This window comes from Pseudorasbora parva, chromosome 4, assembly GCF_024679245.1.
Source record: "Pseudorasbora parva isolate DD20220531a chromosome 4, ASM2467924v1, whole genome shotgun sequence".
Taxonomy (NCBI): domain Eukaryota; kingdom Metazoa; phylum Chordata; class Actinopteri; order Cypriniformes; family Gobionidae; genus Pseudorasbora; species Pseudorasbora parva.
Window position 1 is genome coordinate 18808715 of NC_090175.1, and position 13960 is coordinate 18822674.

The following is a 13960-nucleotide window of genomic DNA, read 5'->3' on the forward strand; positions in this document are numbered from 1 at the left end:
ACAGATGCAAACATGCTTAAATCGGGCACATCAAAACAACTGTCCCGTTGCTCTTCCATTTGCCATGTTGTCAGCAGTAGTCAGAAATTGACAAAGCGTCTTTGTACTGTATCTGTGTGCGTGCGTGTGCGTGTGTGTAGCAATCGTTTGCCTGCGTGACATCACAAATCCCCCAGTAGTATACAAGGTTGTTTACATAAATATTCTTTTTGTATTGGGGAGTACATCTATAAAATAAAATCAAATGTGTAGGGTGTTTTGATGTTACAAAGACCTCTTATATGTAAGAAATAAATAAGGAATAGTTGACAACAGGCCATTGAATTTTTCTAAAAATAATGCACACCCGAGGTGGTAATGCAGTCACAACGCGAAGCAGAGTTAAGACTGTAATCGTTTGGCTGAGTGATATGGAACTGGATTGTGGTCAAGAACTGCCTTGAACTACTTTTGCTGTGTGTTTCCCTAAAAATAATTGCACATCTTAAAATGTTCGTCAGTCAATCAGATTCAAGCATTCAACAGCCCTGTAGTATAAGGTACTTTAAGAAACCCCAGGGAAGTGCAGCAGATCTTTTCGTTCTAGTTTAACATTTATGACAAGATTATAAATGCATGTAAACATGTTTGAAAGAACACTGTGCAAGCTGTCCACAGACATGTTTGTTAGCATCAGATGCATCCTCTAAATGTCAGAGGTCGAGTCACACATATTTGACTGTTATTTTTTTTCCGTTTTTTCTCTCTCTGCGGACTCCCATGGTCCTCAGCATGACTGTATCTTTCAGACAGTCTGAATGAAGCTCTGACAAAAATGAACAAGATAGAGTTGTTTTGTCGATAGAGAAAAGTCTCTTTTCCACCAATTTCCTGGCCAATTTCCTCCAGCTGCATTCTGCTCAGTCTCTAGAGTTGACAAGTATACTCTGAGGCATCTCCCTTGAAGCAGCTACAAAGTGCTATGCTTCATTTCACAATTCATCCTCACTGCTTCAGAGTTATTGTCCTCTTTAGGTTTGAGGCTACATTTCATTTCTTTCCAGTAAGTTATAAAATCACGATGCAAAACTTATTTGGTTGAAAAGATGTACAGGTAAAAAAAAAAAAAAAAGAAGATATGCAGCTCGTTATTTTTTTTTAGATTTGCTGAGCAGACAAATTTGCCTCCACCATTGTCGTTTTTGTATATATTTTTACATGTTTGATTGGATTAAGTTTGATAGAGACATTACCAGCATTAACAACACCATAAAGACTTGCTTTATGATTCCATGACATTTACTATTTGTAAATGAAAATGGACTATTCCATGAATTCAGTATTATATCAACCTTAAATTGTTAGACATTTGTAGTTTTTTGGATTGTAAATGGGTTAATATTTAAGATTCTAAATGCTTTGACATTGTGCATTTCAAGTTCAAACAGAAATGTATATGTGCTAGAATCACATAAGAAATTGATATGCCATTATACTTATTGAGAATAATTTGCGTTCCAAGCCTGTAATTAGTTTGGACTATAGCGTTGGAACATCTCAATTACTAGGTGCCCTTTAGAGTGTCATTGTGTACTTGGCACTGTGCTAAATTTGGCACTGTAAAATATCCATCTGTGAGTAATTTTTTATATATTTTTCTGTCTTTATAATTGATAGGACAGTATAAAATCATGAGGAAGTAATGGGTAGTTGATGGTAAATTGCTTTGAAAATAATCCAAGCTTAATTCACTCTTGAGTTGCCTGCACGCAAACACCATTGCACACATCTGTTAGGTCACATTTCAAACAAGTTTTTTTATTTTTATTTTATTTTTTTTATTTTTTTATACACATTTGCCAGCATATCAGACAAAGAATGGTCCACGCTAAATGCTAATACTTTAGCTTATAGATAAGTAAACACCCCATAATCGGGAGGACAATAATCAGTAGTAGTCTAGAATCACTGTTGGGGAAGCTACTCTGAAACTGTAGCTTTACAAGATACCAGCTACGTGTAAGTTAAAGTAGATAAGTTACATTCAGGCTACCATTTTTAAAAAGTTAGCTACACTACAAGTTACAATTAAAAAAGTAGCTGGCTACATTGAAACTACTTTTTTGTTTTGTTTTACAACGACAAATAACTTTGAATAATTAATGAATAATGTTATACTATTTGGGGTTTCAAGCAATATATTGCAATGCAATTGATTTCAAAGAGTATAGTGTGAATTCAGGTTGATTGGGAAACTTTTTACCCAGTCATTTCAAAAGCAAAAACTGTCAGAATCATTTAAATAATTGATACAATAAACACAATAATCTAATATAGGCTACTCCCTATCATACTCCATTTTATTTAAACAGACATTAAATATTGAAGAACAATTAAAATATATAATCAATGTGATATATGATGCACGTATCCTCTCTAGAGTAAAATTTACTAACTAACTAACTAACTAACTAACTAACTAACTAACTAACTAACTAACTAACTAACTAACTAACTAACTAACTAACTAACTAACTAACTAACTAACTAGTTTATGACCACTAAATGGCTTTAAGGTAAATTAAACATTACATGACAAATACAAGCTGTTGCAATGCATCTTTTAACATACTTTCTAATGTCCGTGCATGTTTATTTTTTATTGTAACTAGTAGTAAAGCAGATCAGTTCATATGTGCTTTGCACCAAGACTTTATTTATTTAAAATATAAATTGTGGTTCTGCTAAAGTGAAACGTTTGTGTGTATTGCCGTTTTCCACTTTACCTCGTCATGAATACATGCTTGCGGCTGTTTTCAGCTGATTCAACACAGAACCTGTAATGTTTCCATAACATACGATTGTATAACACAAAATTCAGAGTCAAAGTGCCGTATAGAGCAGCATTTAAATGCAGCATATGTTCGTCAGCGGCTGCGCTGTGCGGATATTCACCTTTGCAGTTCAATGCGCTCAAATAAATAAATAAAGAGAAAAAAAGCGCCTAATATGGAGGGGAGGTCTCTTTTGCTTCGGCTTGTCAATTCAGAAGACAAACCAATGGCCCGCTGTCGCTGCATGTTGTCAGTGGTACACAATTATTTTTTATTTTTTTTTAAAACACTACCGGCCCCAAAGTGCGTCGGCCCACCGGGCAAATGCCCGGGATGCCAGATTACCAGTCCAGCCCTGACATATGGATTATTTTGGCTTTTAGAATCATTACTGGTTCATAAAAAGATTACAATCAAGAAATAAATATATTTGTTTACCCAGCTCTACTCATCACAGTACATCTCTGTACTGTATCCATCTCCACTTTAAAGTATCGGTCACAAATGATTGCACTTTTTTTTATGGTGGAGAATGTGGCAAATCTGCATTAGTTCCATTCATAATCATTTAGTTTTTAATTCATTATTTAAGGTAAAACAAAGAGTAAGTCTCATATTATTATGTTATGCAGAAATCCTCCAACATGTTTAATAAACAAACAAAAAAAAGGAGGATGATATACTTTGTGTGATATACTTGAATGCTATGTGGTCTAATTCTGTGAAAGTCTTTGAAGCTTTCTGCCGACTTTGTATGGCCATGACACCCAGCAGAGTGGAATAGCTCATCCAATCAAATTTCAGATGCAGAACCATCTGATATGTACTTTATATACTATATACATATACTTTGTATAGGCATCACCATCAATGTCAAATCCCTCTTTCATTTCTCGTCCCTCAGATCATACATGTCAAGCTATTCATGTCTACATTCAGCTGATTTTCCTGGACTCCTGCCTCGGATCACATTATAGCTTGGCAGAACACTGCGCCAGTTTAACGTTATTATAGAAGACTGACTCACATAAGCTGACACTGACTGATCATGTAGCACGTAGTGTGGTCTCGCCCAATTCATCTGTTTTAAAACAAACTCCCTCCAATTTATCTACCGCCTCTAAGCTGGGACAGCATGCTTAGGCTCTGATAAAGTGTGCTAAGCTAAGAGTTTACCCATTCATTAGCATTAGTTATTCCCCCTGGTCCGAAACCTGTTCAGTATTTACACTAGAGAGGATAAGCTGTGTTTTTCTGCAGGGGATTTTGGCTACTCTACAAACCAAAAGCCCACCACACCAACCACGCATCTGGCCCCGTCGCCTCCAGCGCCCTTCGCTCTGAAATAACACTCTGAATGGAATTCCGAGGTGGCTAGATAATCTCAGTGGGGTAAATATTCATTTGGGTAGTTGAGCCGGTAGTTTGGGACGCAGGGAATGGAACTGAAAAAAAAACACATTTTGCTCTGCTATTATTTAGAGTGCGAATGGGGCCGCTCTTTGCCTGAGTCTGCATTCATAAATCTCCTCTTGGCTCCATGAATGTAATCAGGTGTTTTGCAGAGGACACACACTGGCACAACACACTCCATCTCTCTTGTCAACAGCCAAGGCAACTATACAGAGGGGTGGGGTGGCAAAACTTGCTTTTTTTCGGATTCAAGGGGGGTAGGGGGATCTGAGGGAGATGTATAAAACATAAGACTTTAGTGATCTTCCTGTCCTTGTAACACAGGAAAGCAGTTTTGTTGTTGTTGTTGTTGTTTGCCATGCCATCCCATGCCATGTTTTGCAAAAGGAAGAGGACATAGTTCAAAGAGTTCTGTGTTTGTGTGTGTGTGTGTGTGTGTGTGTGTGTGTGTGTGTGTGTGTGTGTGTGTGTGTGTGTGTGTGTGTGTGTGTGTGTGTGTGTGTGTGTGTGTGTGTGTGTGTGTGTGTGTATGTGTGTGTGTGTGTGTGTGTGTGTGTGTGTGTGTGTGTGTGCTACTGCACCACAGGTCTTTGACACCCCCCCCCCCCTCTCTCTCTCTCTCTCTCTCTCTCTCTCTCTCTCTCTCTCTCTCTCTCTCTCTCTCTCTCTCTCTCTCTCTCTCTCTCTCTCTCTCTCTCTCTCTCTCTCTCTCTCTTTATTTTTAGCCTAATCACAAAGTTGAAGGATTGCTCTATTCTTTTGGCAGAATTTGGAAAAGTCTTGCCCTAATACCTATTTTATCTTATTCATTAATGACTCAGCTTAATGTCATTCGACACCCTTAAGACCTCCGTTCATCTTCAGAACACAGTTTAAGATATTTCATATTTAGTGCGAGAGTGTATCCATGTGTATGCACACTATACTGTCCATGTCAAACATCATCAAAGTAGTCTATATGTGACATCAGTTAGTTGATTACAAGCATCGACAATACATTTAAGTCCAAAAATAACAAAAACTACGACTTTATTCAGCTTTGCCTTCTCTTCCGGGCTTGCTTTCAATCCTCAAATAAAGATTCAAAAGGTTATGTATCAGTGCCAATGTCACGTGATTTCAGCAGTTTGGCAGTTTGACACAAGATCTGAATCATGAATCAATCCACTGATTTATGACCGTTTCAATCTTTATTTGAGGTTTTTGTTATTTTTGGACCAAAATGTATTTTCGATGCTTCAAGAGATTCTAATGAACTAACTGATGTCACATATGGACTACTTTGATGATGTTTTTATTCCCTTTCTGGACATGGACAGTATAGTGTGCATACACTTAGATACGCTCTCAGACTATTTATAAAATATCTTAAACTGTGTTCCGAAGATGAACGGAGGTCTTACGGGTGTCGAACAACATTAGGTCATTAATGACATCAATTAAATTTTTGGGTTAACTAACTCTTTAAGTCTGCATGTGTCATAAATAAATGAATGAATAAGTGTCTGATCGCTATGATGGATTGATTAGCTAGTAATATGTGCATGTTTGTTCATCCATCCATCTAGTTATCCAGGATCCCATAGTTTATATATATATATATATATATATATATATATATATATATATATATATATATATATATATATATATATATATATATATATATATATATATATATATATATATTTAAAAGTTTGTTTTAGTCCAACAGCATAATAACTTGTATGTGTGTAGCATCCTGACCGTGTTTGTTTTTGTTTTGTTTTTGTCCTGTGTTTTTTCACCTCTGCCTGCTGTTCTGAACGTGTCTTCATACGGAACTCTTCTTAAATAGGTAAGCCCTTTATCTTTAAATTATCACATAATGCTTTATATGGCTTATTCCTGCTTGCAAACATACTCTGAGTTCATTAATACTGAGAGTCACTTAAAATAAGTCACTTATTTAAACAGTTTAACTACCTCATTCCAAATGTTTTGGGATGTTTCACTTATTTTCTTCAACTTCAACATGAGCTTCATATCAGTTTAAATATAGCTTACATTTTCTAATCCAAGTGTTGCTGGTTTACCTGGTTTCTCTATGGTTGTTTGCTACTTTCATGTTCTGTATTTGACAGTGAGGTAGCACCAGAATATCCTCTTAAATCTACCTGGATTGATCAGTTTTAAGCTGTCCAGCAGGTCTGTAGTGTAAGTCCCATTTATTACATAAAAGTGAAATTAGTTGATCATCTAGAAGGAAAGAAGAAAGATGCAGGTTGTTTGACTCTGTCTATGGTGTTAGTGATCTGATCATAGCCAGTGATAAATTGAATCCCTCCCTCTCTCTTTGTGTGGATGTGCATCTGTGCTGACACTAAGTGACACTTTTTCACTTGAAATCCACTTTTGAGGGATTTTAGCCCCAATTTGAAGGCTTTTTGCAACTTTCTTTGCTGAAAACATATTACCATGCCATAATGCTTGCAGAATTCATCATGAATATTTAAAAGGTCCATACATAACACATAAAGAGGCTTTCAGCTCACACTTATAGCATTTTTTTTTAACTAACTGTTATTTCCTTGTTGTTGATTCAGAGTCCTTGCGTGTATAATGTACAATCTGTTCCAAAGCCTTGTGAATGTGGAAACATTTATAGATGTGCTCCTAGCACGAAGGCTGTTCAAAAAATAGGCAGCTTAATTATGCTCGTAAGGTATCTTCTGTTGAACAGACAAGGTCAAGACAAGGTAATCCCAGAATGCACTTTGCCAAGTGGAAGATACATCTAAGATGGCAGATGATGTGAGAAAAATGTTGATCATAAATAGACTTATTCAGTGCAAAAGAAAATTGGTATGAATAACCAAAACTTTCATTATGTATATGTGCAGTAATCTTTGTCAAGTTTTAAATAAGTCACTTATGATGATAGTATTCTTAATAACCATTATTTATACTTATTAATCTGCCACTATCTAGACTTTTTAAGAATACAAATGAAGATATTTTTGTTATATTTTTGAAATCCAATGGCTCAGAAAGGCCTCCATTGGCATGCGTCGTGCTGCTCCGTGAGTTCACGTCAGAGGCCCAGGCATAAGGCAAGATCTTGTTGGGACACCCGTGCTGCCATAGATGTGAGGGATTTGTTGTTGTTGTTGTTGTTGTTGTTGTTCTTTTAACAGTAGTTCACTTTAGCTGTTTGTTATACATCTTAGCTATCTATCTATCTATCTATCTATCTATCTATCTATCTATCTATCTATCTATCTATCTATCTATCTATCTATCTATCTATCTATCTATCTATCTATCTATCTATCTATCTATCTATCTATCTATCTATCTATCTATCTATCTATCTATCTATCTATCTATCTATCTATCTATCTATCTATCTATCTATCTGTCTATGACTCGGTATCATCAAAAAATGCCTTTGTTTAAAAAGAACTGGGTTTCAATATCTAATCGGTTGTTTACTTTTTTTGTTTACATAAGCTTCTGCAAGTGACAGTTGTTGTTGTCTTTTCTGTCAATGTCTATTCACATCGACCAATCAGATGTGGTTTTCGGCTGTAGATTCCCCGGCAAACTTTCGTGGTTGGTTATTTCTACAAAGGAAATGCCTGTATTTGGATTAGACAGCACTATGTACGAGACTAAGAGCTTTACAATAAGGCATGGCATGTTTCCTTGAATGGAGGCTGCACTGGAGCTTGCGTTAGAATGCTAACTTTTTTATGATTTCCGTTAAATCTAAAGGTTCAAGTTGACAAAACTAATGAAATAAATAATATGTAATGTAGAATTTTTTTTTTTTTTTTTTTTTTTTTTTTTTTTTTTTTTTTTTTTTTGAGGGAAATGAAAGCTTACATTTTAAGGAGCAAACTGGACCAAAATCTCAAAACCGACCACTACATGGACTAACAATGTTTTCACCTATCGTGTCTCATCAGTTGTTGGTTGTTTGTCAGTAATTATGAATATGCATCGTGTGTTTATATACACTAAAAAAAAAAAAAAAAATTGTTGAATTAACTTAAAGCAGTGTCAAGTGGTTCCACACAACTATATTGAATAAGTTTTACAAATGACAATTTAGTTATATGAACAAAAGAATGTCAAGTACAGCTGACAAACTTTCTTTAAGTCATACAAACTATTTGAATTTGTCACGGTTACATTATATATATATATATATATATATATATATATATATATATATATATATATATATATATATATATATATATATATATATATATATATATATATATATATATATATATATATATATATATGTAGTTTACTATGTTATGTTACATTTATAAAAGTTTATTATGTTAGGTGAACACATTTATCGGTTCATTTTACCTTAAATTAGCTACTACTTCTACAAGTGAATCTTTAAAACCAAAATTCAAAAATAACTCATTTGAGGGCAGGACGTCCATCCAATAAATGAGTTTATATGAGTGCCCACAGCCTAAGCACAGGCACCTCTTCTGCATAATGGTAACCATATTTACAGAAACTCATCTAAATGTCCAACAAAACTGAACATTAAACACTAACATGCACGAAAATAAATAAATAAAATAAAATAAAAAAATAACACACTTAACTAAATTTACTCTCCTAATGCAGTTCCTTGCAAAGCATGCTGGGAACTACAGATCCACTGGCCAGTTTACAATGTTAAGCTGACCGAACAAACACTTATTAAGTAAAGTTGGCGATACTCATTTTTAGTAGAAACAACTCAGTAAACTTAAGTTCATTTTGTAAAATTATTTTTTTTTTTAAGTAATGTGAACAAGTATGATTTGAGTGCAACTAAAAACAGTGCAAGTTATTTTTTTGAGTGTAGTTTTGACACAAATATAGAATAGAACTGATAGAGACAGAGACTCAGAGTGAAGAAGGTTATTGATCCTCCTTATTGTGCTACATCTCTCTCCAGCTTTAGATATAGAACGCAAATCATTAATATGCCCTGATCTCTACAGGGGTGGAAACTCCACCTGTGCTCTCTCTCTCATGGTAATCATCAAAAGTGCTTTCGGTTAACTCTGTCCTCTCAAGGGTTACTGAGAAAAGTCACTCTCAGGGTCAGCAAATAAGTCCCACTCTTTTCTCATATTTCAGATCTTTTTGACATGTCTGCATAAATGGAGAACAGCGAGCTGTGCGCTGGGTGCGACCCATGAGATATTCCGCTAACTTGCAGAAAATAACAATCGGCATTGTTTCCACCCTACGACACTATGCACTCGGTGCAGCTCCACAAATGTGAGAGCAGATGTTGCTGAACATTAGCCTTGAGCATTACCATTCAGCCATATGATATCTGACTTTAGCGGCATATTATTCATTTATGTAATCCCCAGGCCATTTACATTGGGTATGACATAAATTCCAACCACATCAGCCTCTTTTTGAGTTGTTTCATAAAACATATTTATATACTGTATATGTCATCTTCCCACTCATTTCAATGTCTTTGCATCTTTAAATTAAGCGTTGGCGTATAAATCTGTTTAAATGAGCATTAAAAGCTACGCCGTCCAAATTAGTCTTATCTGACACTGTATGTGTTTATTGGATATAGCTATTTTAATGATTTGGTTACATTTTGAAAATGGCACAATGCCCCTGCGGTGACAGTTAATGTGACGCCAGTGATGCAGATGCAGATATAAGGATGATGATGATGATGATGATGATTATAATGATGAGTTGGAGGATTGTAAAACATTCCTGCTCAGTTTACTCTTATTGCAATAAAAACAAGTTCTTTACTACAACTTTATATTCCATATAATAAGGATGCTATCGACTTGAATACAATTATGAGTCACTGAGGGAACCAACAGTCAATTCTTGTGTAGATTCTTAATGTCCTCTTCTAGAGTCTCGGTCAGTCCTGCGTTTTGGCAGGATTTCTGTTTGTGTGGGTGTTTTATTATGCGAGACCACAGGCAGGGAATGGCACACAGGGGCATTCAATCAACACTGAGAGACAGCAAGCAAGGTTAATTAATTTGTTAAGCATCTGGTGCTCTATCAAGAGGCTCTGATGAAATATCTGGATTTTTATGTATGCTGATACCGTGACACTTAATCTAGTTTTCCCATATCACCGACCTTTTATGAATTAACGCAGGCCATTCCATATTTCTTTTGAAATGCAATCTGTTTGTGTGATGCTCGAGGAAACTAGGAAAATGCGGTCTGGTTTATTTGATTTTTTTTTAAATTAAATGCCAAACCTAGTGCAAAATAAATATACTAAAATGTATTTGAAATACATTTATTTTATGCTAAGTGTACTATAAATACATTTACATGTACTTAATGTTAAATTAAATTTTTGGTATGCTAAATTGGTGTACTTAAACTCTGCTAAATTGGAAGAACTGATGTTATACTAATATACTTAAAGTTTAACTTAAAGATATAATTAAGTATATGTGATTGTGCTAAATTGAAACTATTGCAAGTATACTTTTGGTAGACTTCAAATAACCTGCATTTAAATATATTAAACAGTGCATAATATTTTAAGCATAATTTTAATATGTGTGCATTGTGCAATAAAGAAGTACTCCACATAAAGTTGAATTATAATAGTTATTTTTTTGTCTATTATTTATAAGTCATAAGGGATATGTCATTTAATGGGTTCTTAGTATAGATGTACTTAGTATGAAAAAAATGCATTTTGCTCACTAGGGAATACACACAAGTTTTGACACACGGGGAAATTTAGTCTTGAAATTAAGTCATTTAGACATGTCATCATGTCATTAGTGTCATTTAAGTTAACGTTTTCTCTCAGATGTTCCTAAAGTTCCTTGAAATGAAATGAAAGTTGTTGACATGCCAAATTATTTTGAGTTCATTTTAAAAAGTATCTTTTTTGACAGTAAGACTGCGTTGGTCTTACCAACTGCGTGTGTGCACACGTATGAATTTGAAATATTAATAAAATGTAGAATACCTCAATGATACTAAAACAACATTGTTCTGAGCAGTTTGTGATAGTTGTTCTCTGCTAAAGTTATATAAACCATTTGTGAGCAGACGTCACAGACACGTCATTTGCAGCTGCACACAGATAAACAGTGGTAACAAGTGGAGCAAAATCCGCAGAATAAAAGAAAAAAGAAATTGTCTTGTGCCTTTGGAAGTAGAACAGTACACAAATAATAATAATAATAATAATAATAATAATAATAATAATAATAATAACAATAATAATAATAATAATAATAAAATGCTCTTAATATTTATACAATATAAATTCTCTGTGAAGCTAAACAGTCATATAGGGTGCAAGCCACTGAATGGACTGATGAAACCTGCGATGATTAGTCTATTATTGAACCATGGATATGATATATAAACAACAGATCTACTTAATATTCACATATGCAGTTCATAGGGGCATAATAGCTTTACAGTTATAGCATGAAATAATATTTAAACCTATAAAAAGTATATGTTTTAAATGGGTAACATTTAAACATAATTTTTGGCCTTTCTCACAATTCTGAAATTTCTCTTGCAATTGCGAGCTGATATCACAATTCAGAGGGGAAAAGTCAGAATTGGGGGATATAAAACTGCACTTCTGAGAGGGAAAAGACAGAACATCAACTATATATCTGGCAATTCTAATATTTCTTGGAATTGTGAAATATAAGTCAAAATTGTGAGACGTATGGCTTCCAGAGAGTGCTACTGCAGAACTGACATATTCTGCACCAGGTAGGCTCTGCCCACAAAAAAATATAAATAAATAAATTCAGCGCAAACACTCAAATGGTCTGTAGCAGAGACCTTTTCTTTTCTATGGGGTGAAGTCTTGTAATGTTAGTCAGTCAAACTGTTTGATTTTTTGTAAACACTTAAGTTTGTGAGATTGTTCTAATATTCATTATTTACATGATTTGCATTGTGTTAGTTTTTTGAGAAATTGTTTTAGTTCTCTACGTATTTGTAGCATTTCCCCATCTTGCTTTGTTTACTAGTATTGACCCTCCTCAACTCAGTTCTGTACATTGTGTAAACACTACAATCCTCAGTAATCATTTGAGAGCTTCATATTTAGCTATTTGCATATAGCACACACACACACACACACACACACACACACACACACACACACACACACACACACACACACGGTTGCTCAGGCTAACAAGGTCAAAAGCTAATTGTCCTACCACTTGGCACAACTGCCTCCCAACTGATCCGAGGGCTCACGCCTTTTTTCACTGCTTGAATCCAGGTCTTACTGATTGACCTCTCTCTCTCTCTCTCTCCTCTCTCTCTCTCTCTCTCTCTCTCTCTCTCTCTCTCTCTCTCTCTCTCTCTCTCTCTCTCTCTCTCTCTCTCTCTCTCTCTCTCTCTCTCTCTCTCTCTCTCTCTCTCTCTCTCTCTCTCTCTCTCTCTGATAGGGGCTGGGCATATAGCCAAGCACTCCCCACACTAATTAGCCAAAATATCAATAAAAGATTGTTGTATAAATAAACCATACCACCCCCACCCTATTTTTTCTTTTCATTCTGTCAACACCAACACACAAATTTTGTTTTGTTTTCCTGAAAAAGTAAAAGGGAAGAAAATCTGTAATTGGCTAAAAGCTATCCGTATCGATCCGCCTCAAACCTCATCAATAATGGTATTAATTATTAGAGTTAATTGTCAGAGCAGTAACTTTTAGAGTTGGCCAAGGGGTTTGTAAGCAGCATAAGAAGGAGGAGAGAGATTCAGATTAAACAAAACATCCACCACTTGAAATATTAATTTGCTCCTTGTGAAAAGAAAGAAAAAAAGAAAGAAAAGAAAAGAAGAAAATAATAATTAAGGGAAAGGGGAATTCAAAACAACTCCCAGCACAGCGCCAAGATGAAATGACAAACATGCAATATTGATACAAAGCTAGAGGGGCTTAAAATAGGCCAGAGAAGTGCTTTGATTGGAGCAGGGCTTAAATTTGTTGAGTGCTAGAGAAGAGAAGAGTGAATGAAACCAAACTCGCTCTGTCTCCATTGTTTCCTCTGTAACTCGCCGCTAGTGCGGTGAACTGGTATTCTTACTTAATGACATGTTTTTGTTTCCCTCAATCCAACCACCTGTTTTGAGAAAGGAGATAGCTACAATTTCTTTCCTTTTCTTATTTTGGGCTGTACACGGAACAATGCTGTCATTTCATTGTTGTTTTGACACTAGAATCTGCCACTCAGTCAAATAGAGATGCTTTTGTTTTTGTTTTTTAATACTCTCCAGAGGATTCATTAAAAAGCCAACCACATGTTGGAGTGTACATATTTAGGGGTTTGCTTCAAAATATGTCATAAACAATATCATTCAACGCAAGGAAATAAGGGGGGTAGAAAGTTTGTAGTCCAAGGAGTGTCAGACCAGAAGTTTTGAATAATGCATCTTCAGGCATCTTCAAAACATCTTCTTTGACAGAAACAAGCATAAACAGCAAAATAACTAATCAAAATAAATATATATCAAAAAAATTAAAAAAAATAAAAACAGCATGACTAGATTCATCAGGAAAGGGCAAAGCGTGTCACAATGCTTATCATTTACAACAGTAGGAATACATTTTATTGGTTTAGCTTGGCTTAGCTTCATATACGCATCAAATACAGTGCTGAAAATAGAACAGTTTCATATCAAGTATTAAAGGATTCAAAGGGGGCGGGACTTTGGAATCC

At 35.0% G+C, this 13960-nt stretch overlaps 1 protein-coding gene across 3 annotated transcripts in view; it reads left to right on the forward strand.

Annotated features, from left to right (window-relative positions):
- ctnna2 (catenin (cadherin-associated protein), alpha 2) overlaps positions 1-13960 on the forward strand; it is a 678725-nt gene that overhangs the window by 490076 nt on the left and 174689 nt on the right. The gene's annotated exons all lie outside the window — the stretch shown is intronic.